The 7,040-nt window shown below is 47.8% G+C and overlaps 1 non-coding gene across 1 annotated transcript; it reads right to left on the bottom strand.

Moving 5' to 3' along the window:
* Positions 1-3,639: 3,639 nt before the first annotated feature.
* Positions 3,640-3,713, bottom strand: trnan-guu (transfer RNA asparagine (anticodon GUU)). The gene has a single exon. It is a non-coding gene; the product is annotated as a tRNA-Asn (tRNA).
* Positions 3,714-7,040: the final 3,327 nt, after the last annotated feature.

Genomic DNA, 7,040 nt, shown 5'->3' with positions numbered 1-7,040 from the left:
CCAAGGCCAGCAGGGCCAAAATTATCACCGATTGACGCACAGGTACGGACATACACCAAGGTGATCATTCCGGTGCTTGGCAGCGCCGCGATAATCGTGACCCACAAAGATTCGGAGAACAGGTTGCCACTCTGGGTTGTCCCGGGGGATGGTCCCGCACTACTGGGGAGCAGTTGGCTTGCTGTCATGAACTGGAAATGTGGCAATGTTAATGCTATTTCCTCTGTGGAGCGAGTTTCATGCTCACAGATCCTGCACAAATTTGACTCATTATTTCAACGCGGCATTGGCACTTTCATGGGGGCCAAGGTAGTGATTCACATAAACCCGGACAGGCCAGGACACCACAGGGCCAGAGCGGTGCCGTACGTGATGCGGGAAAAGATAGAAGGTGAATTGAACCGCCTGCTGAGGGAAGGTATCATTTTTCCAGTCGAATTCAGTGACTGGGCGAGCCCAATTGTACCGGTGTTCAAAACGGATGGGTCAGTCAGGATATATGGTGATTACAAGGCCTCCATCAATCGGGTGTCACTCCAAGACCAGTACCCGCTACCGAGAGCGGAGGACCTCTTTGCGATGCTATCCGGTGGCAAACTTTTTTCAAAATTGGACGTGACCTCAGCTTGCATGACCCAGGAGCTGGCGAGAGAGTTGTAGAAGCTGACCACCATCACAACACACAAGGGGTTGTTTGAGTACAACAGATGGCCGTTCGGGATTCGCTCAGCCGCCGCGATCTTCCAACGAAATATGGAAAGCCTCCTCAAGTCGATTCCAGGGACGGTGGTTTTTCAGGACGACATCCTCATCACGGGTTACGATACTGATGAACACCTCCACAACCTGGAGGAGGTGCTACGCAGACTGGACCGGGTAGGGCTGCGACTGAAAAGGCGAAGTGCATCTTCCTAGCTCCAGAGGTAGAATTCCTGAGGATGAGGGTAGGAGTAGATGGGATGAGCCGTACTGCGTCCAAGACGGGAGCGATCCAGAGAGCTCCCAGACCCCGTAACACGACGGAGCTGCGTTTGTTCCTGTTGCTCCCGAACTATTTGGTAACTTTCTTCCCAAATTGAGCACGCTGCTAGAGCCGCTACACGTGCTCCTCAGCAAAGGTCGCGAATGGGTCTGGGGGGACAGCCAGGAAAGGGCTTTTAATAGAGCACGCAATTTGTTATGTTCCAACAATCTGTTAACGCGATATGACCCATGTAAGAAACTTGTGTTAACGTGCGAAGCGTCGTCCTATGGTGTCGGGTGTGTGTTGCAGCATGTCAATGCCAAGGGTCAGTTACAGCCGGTAGCTTATGCCTCCAGAGGTCTGTCCCAGGCAGAAAGGGGCTACGGGATGATAGAAAAGGAGGCGCTCGCATGTGTATATTCGGTAAAGAAAATGCACCAGTACCTGTTTGGCAGGAAATTTGAGCAACAGACAGATCACAAACCCCTAACGTCCCTTTTGGCCGACAACAAGGCCATAAATGCAAACGCATCGGTCCGCATACAGAGGTGGGCACTCACGTCAGCCACCTATGACTACACAATTCGGCACAGACCGGGCACTGAAAACTGCGCCGATGCACTCAGCAGGCTCCCACTAGACACCACTGAGGGGGCTACCGAGCATGCCGCTGAGATGGTCATGGCTGTTGAAGCTTTCGCAAGTGAAGGCTCACCTGTGACAGCCGGTCAGATTAAATTCTGGAAAAATAGAGACCCGCTATTGTCTCTAGTCAAGAAATGTGTCCTGAATGGGGACTGGGCAGCCACGTACAGGGCATACCCTGAGGAATTTAAACCATTTCACAGGGGCAGGGATGAACTCTCGATTCAGGCCGAGTGCCTACTGTGGGGAAACCGTGTAGTCATGCCCCAGATGGGCAGAGAGGTGTTCATCAGAGAACTCCACAATGAGCATCCGGGCATTGTCATGATGAACGCAATTGCCAGGTCACACGTTTGGTGGCCAGGAATAGATGCAGATCTGGAAGTTTGTGATCGCAGGTGCAACACGTGTGCCCAGCTGGGCAATGCGCCCAGGGAAGCCCCCCTTAGCCCCTGGCCATGGCCCGCCAAGCCTTGGTCACGCATCCATGATGACTACGCAGGTCCTTTCATCGGAAAAATGTTTTTGGTTGTAGTAGACGCCCACTCCAAATGGATCGAGTGTGACATTTTAAATTCAAGCACATCCTCTGCCACGGTAGAAAGTCTACAGGCAATGTTCACCGCCCACGGTCTACCGGACATCTTGGTCAGCGACAATGGCCCGTGCTTCACATGCACTGATTTCCAAAACTTCATGGCAGGCAATGGAATTAACCATTTCAGAAAGGCACCGTTCAAGCCAGCCTCAAACGGCCAGGCAGAACGAAAAGTGCAGATAATCAAACAGGGGATGCTCAGAATCCAAGGGGGTTCCCTACAAAGCCACTTATCACGCCTCCTGTTGGCCAATAGATCCCGACCACACTCGCTCACAGGGGTTCCACTCGCAGGGCTGCTAATGATAAGGACGCTCAAAACCTGTTATACCTTATACACCCCACCATGAAAGAAATTGTTGAGAGCAGGCGCCAATCACAATATAACTACCATGACAGGAATGCGAGGGCACGATATATTGGTGTAAACGACCCTGTTGTTGTCCACAACTACACTGCAGGGCCTAAATGACTCGCAGGCACTGTGATTGCCAAAGAGGGCAATAGGATTCTGGTAGTTAAACTTACCAATGGACAAATCTGCCACAAACACGTGGATCAAAAAAAAGGAGGTTCAGCAACCCCATAGAAGAAGCAGAGGAAGAACACGATACAGAGTTCACTCCAGCACAGGTGACCGAACACCGGAACCAAAGGGAGGAGAGCCCAGTCACTGTGAGCAGTCCGGACAGGCCTGAGGCACCGCAAACAGCAGACACACAGGCCAGCGCCCAACAACCGGAGCCCCAACTCAGGCGCTCTTCAAGAGAGCGTAAACCACCAGAGAGACTCAACCTGTGATCCCAAAAAGACTTTGGGGTCATGTATTCAACCAGCATTGTAACCCATTGTTAAATTCAAAACCTGATAAAATTGACGACATGCAGCCAACGTGCAAAAGTAAGAATTCTTTTAATCAACGTTAATTAGCCGATAACCTTCTTCAGAATGAAATAAATAATAATATAATTACTGAGGAACAGTGGTATCTTCAATCATTCATTTTCTCTTTACATGTGATGAAGTTTTATCCCTATCTCATTTACACGCTGTATGAGAATGGTTTAAAATTGTAAGTGTTTATGACTCTGTTGTAAAACCATTGATTGTGTGTGTGACTATACTTGATAGGAGGAGCACTTGAGACCGAAGTTCCAGTTCTATATATGTACCAATAGAATCAATTTCCACCAGTTTCTTTAAACCCAATAACATAATTTATTTCGAGTGGGCTGGATGGAGGAACATGATCCATGTAAAAAATTGTTATCGTTTTACTTGAACTGAATGCTCATAAAATATTGGAGTGGGAACTAATTGGATAACAACACTGCTGGCAACATTTGCGGAAAAGATTCGTGCAGCCAAAACGCACAATGACAACCTGGGACTGTGCGGCACCGAATACTCGGGGAAAAACAGTTAAACTCTTCGTCCGTGGGTGGGCTCGAACCACCAACCTTTCAGTTAACAGCCGAACGCGCAAACCCATTGCGCCACAGAGACTGATGGAAGTATAAGCTCCAAGGCATCCCAAACCAGTGTGTCAGACAGTTAAAGCTTCAGATTGCTCCGACCGGGATGGAACTTGTCAACTCTCAGTTGTACTTTTCCCAAATAAATGGAGGGACATTCATTGTGGATGCGTGGAAGCAGTCTGGTCCCGCACAATGCAGACACTTCCATATCACCACCAACCAGCTCTCCCGCAACCGGTGTGATCTACCTTCCAGCCTTCCAGTGCCTTGTCTGTGACAAAGTATTCTGATTGTCTCGAAGCCGGTATTTGGTTTGAATTTCTTTTCAGCTCCTAACTGCGGATATTCCTGTGATTAAACGGGAACTAAATGCTTACACGGACAGTTCGATTCACCGTTTCTTTGCTTGGTGAAATTTCAAAGATTGAAAGCGACACACATCAACCCCAAACGTCCCGTGAGAGGGAAGCCCAGTTGCTGTTTCAAGCTTGAATGCAGGTACAAGCAGAACTTATTCAAAGAAAGTCCAAGTCCCTGAGACGCCTGATTATTTGCACCAAACTCTTTGCAAAGAGTTGAGGTTCATGTTTGGTGATCTGGGCACATCTTTCCCCAAACTACAACACTTCAAACATAACTCAATGGCTGTAAAGCGCTTTGGGGCGTCATGAGTTCTTGAAAGGCGCTGCAGATATGCAAGTCCTTCTTTGCAAAAGTTCGATGCAATTTCAAAATATGCGAGCAATATCAGGGCTCCTCTGGGACCCCTCGTAAATTTCAATGAACAACTCCAAAGGGAAATCACAGCCCGAGACCAACGAGCCAACTGTTTGACAAACGTGAAGATAAGGTGTAACCATGATCAAAGCATTTTTTTGTGTGTCGCTATTCAGAACATAAGAACTTAAGAACTCGGAGCAGGAGTAGGCCATATGGCCCCTCGAGCCTGCTCCGCCATTTAATATGATCGTGGCTGATCCGATCATGGACTCAAGTCCACATCCCTGCCCGTTCCCCATAAGCCTTATTCCCTTATCAGTTAAGAAGCTATCTCTGTCTTCAATTTATTTAATGTCGTGGCTTTCTCAGCTCTCTGTGGCAGTGAGTTCGACAGATTTACAACCCTCTGAGAGAAGAAATTCCTCCTCATCACAGATTTAAATGGGCGGCCACTTATTCTGAGATTATGCCCCCTTGTTCTAGTCTCCCCTATCAGTGGAACCATCCTCTCTGCATCCACCTTATCAAGCTCCCTCATTACCTTATACGTTTCGATAAGATCACCTCTCATTCTTCTGAATTCCAATGAGTAGAGGCCCAACCTACTCAACCTTTTCTCATAAGTCGACCGCTCATCTCCAGAGTCAACCCAGTGAACCTTCTCTGAACTGCCTCCAAAGCAAATATATCCTTTCGTAAATATTGTAAGTGTTTGTGATCCTCGCTCAATCGCCCCCACCTTACGAAAGTTCTAGATCTGGGAATTATTATTCAGAGTGTAAATTAAATGAGTCATGGAAAGGGATGCTTCAGTGATAAATCGTAGTATATTTATTTGGTCTAACATACACTGTCTAAAACATGCTCTGCTAAATGAAATCACTGTCTCTGTGGAGAATAAAATCCCGGTTACAAACAACATACATACAGTACAGAAATGAACCTAGAAACACGCAGTAATTCCCTGGTGGATTCTAACCCCACCTCTACCAATGAATTACCCTCCCCAGAATAGCCCTGAAAAGCTTCACTTCTGAGAAAACCCTGAGCCCTTACCCAGCTGGCCTGGGATATCTGGTTACTGGCTTGGGACACTCGCGACCATGTTCACCACCACACGCAGCCCGTTTTCTTGCTCAGCTCAGCTGTGGGAAGTCACTGCCTGGTCTTCAGTCTCGGTGGCTTCTTCTGCAGTACTGCGGCCCCTTCCTCTGGTACATCGATCGGTGGAGCGAGAGCGAGAGGGAGAGGGGGCTCTCTCTAGACACAAGCTTCAAGCTGCAAGCACCAAGCTTCACACCAAGCTCCAAGCTAAAAATAAAGTGGAAAGGACCCTGTCTTTCTGGGAGTCTTGCTACCCCTATCTTTCCCGCCAATCTTTAAAACCCCTTTGTTTCTAAGCACGGGTACTTAGTCAGTGATGGGCCATCCCACCCATGCATTGGGCTGATGGCCCTTAGTCTGGGCATCTCTCTGAGCCTTTGTGTTGGGAAAGCCCCAGCTCCTCCTTGGCTGGTCAGGCTGGTGGGTTCATTGTTCTGTGTCTCCTTCTGAGATGGAGGTGAGAAGTGCTTTTACAAATTAGAGTGGCTTTGTCAGTGGCCCCCCTTCCTGGCCAACAGCTCTTTTGTCAATGGATTATTGACAGGTCCTTTGTCCCAGCTCACTGCCATGCGGTCTCTGGAGTTTTAACAAAACCAGCTTTTTTACATATCTGCGCAGGGTGTCCCCAGCACAGGGAAAATAGCCTCAGAAAAATAAAATCCACAAAATATTCTCGAATGAGTTCATTCTTTAAACAGAAACTTTGCGATCTCTTCATTCTGCTCTGCTAATTATCGATCTTGCCACGTAAAAAGTGCGTTGGCATTGCAATGCATTGATGTAAAATTAATGAAAAGAAAATGCAACGTTTTGTCGAGTGCAAAACATGCAGTGCCTGCATTTCAAAAAGCATTGCTTTTATTCATCCTGCGGAATGCATATTGCACAGATAATCTCAGCACACATTGTGCAGGCAAAGGCAGCATTAGACAACAAAGTGATTTGTCCTCCGCTGATTTGTAGCAGATAACTGACGGTTGAGCACACAATTTGACAACTAGACTTGTAGATCAAGCATCAATGAAAAAGGCAACATAACTGCCCACCAGCACCAGGTGTCTTTCACTTGTTTGTCCCAAATTTTCAGCAGCTGGGACAACAAGAATTTAGGTTTTACTGAGATTTGAACTCAGATCACTGGATTAAAGTCAAGAGGGCTCACCATTACACCATGGAACCAACTGTGCCAAAAATTTTGAAACATACTTCGTCACAGACAAGGCACCGGAAGGCTGGAAAGTAGGTCACACCGGTTGTGGGAGAGCTGGCTGGTGGTGACATGGAAGTGTCTGCAGTGTGCGGGACCAGACTGCTTCCACACATCCACAATGAATGTCCCATCATTTAGTTGGGAAAAGTACAACTGAGAGTGGATAAGTTCCATCCCGGTCGGAGCAATCTGAAGCTTTAACTGACTGACACCCTGGTTTTGCATGTCTTGCAGTGTGTATCTGTGGCGCAATGGTTTAGCGCATTCGGCTGGTAACTGAAAGGTGGGTAATCCAAACCCATCTCCGGGCGAAGCCTTTTA

The sequence above is a fragment of the Pristiophorus japonicus genome, unplaced genomic scaffold (genome assembly GCF_044704955.1).
Source record: "Pristiophorus japonicus isolate sPriJap1 unplaced genomic scaffold, sPriJap1.hap1 HAP1_SCAFFOLD_130, whole genome shotgun sequence".
In the NCBI taxonomy this organism is placed as follows: domain Eukaryota; kingdom Metazoa; phylum Chordata; class Chondrichthyes; family Pristiophoridae; genus Pristiophorus; species Pristiophorus japonicus.
The sequence above is the reverse complement of the archived record's forward strand: the minus strand, read 5'-3'. Positions and strand labels throughout refer to the sequence as shown.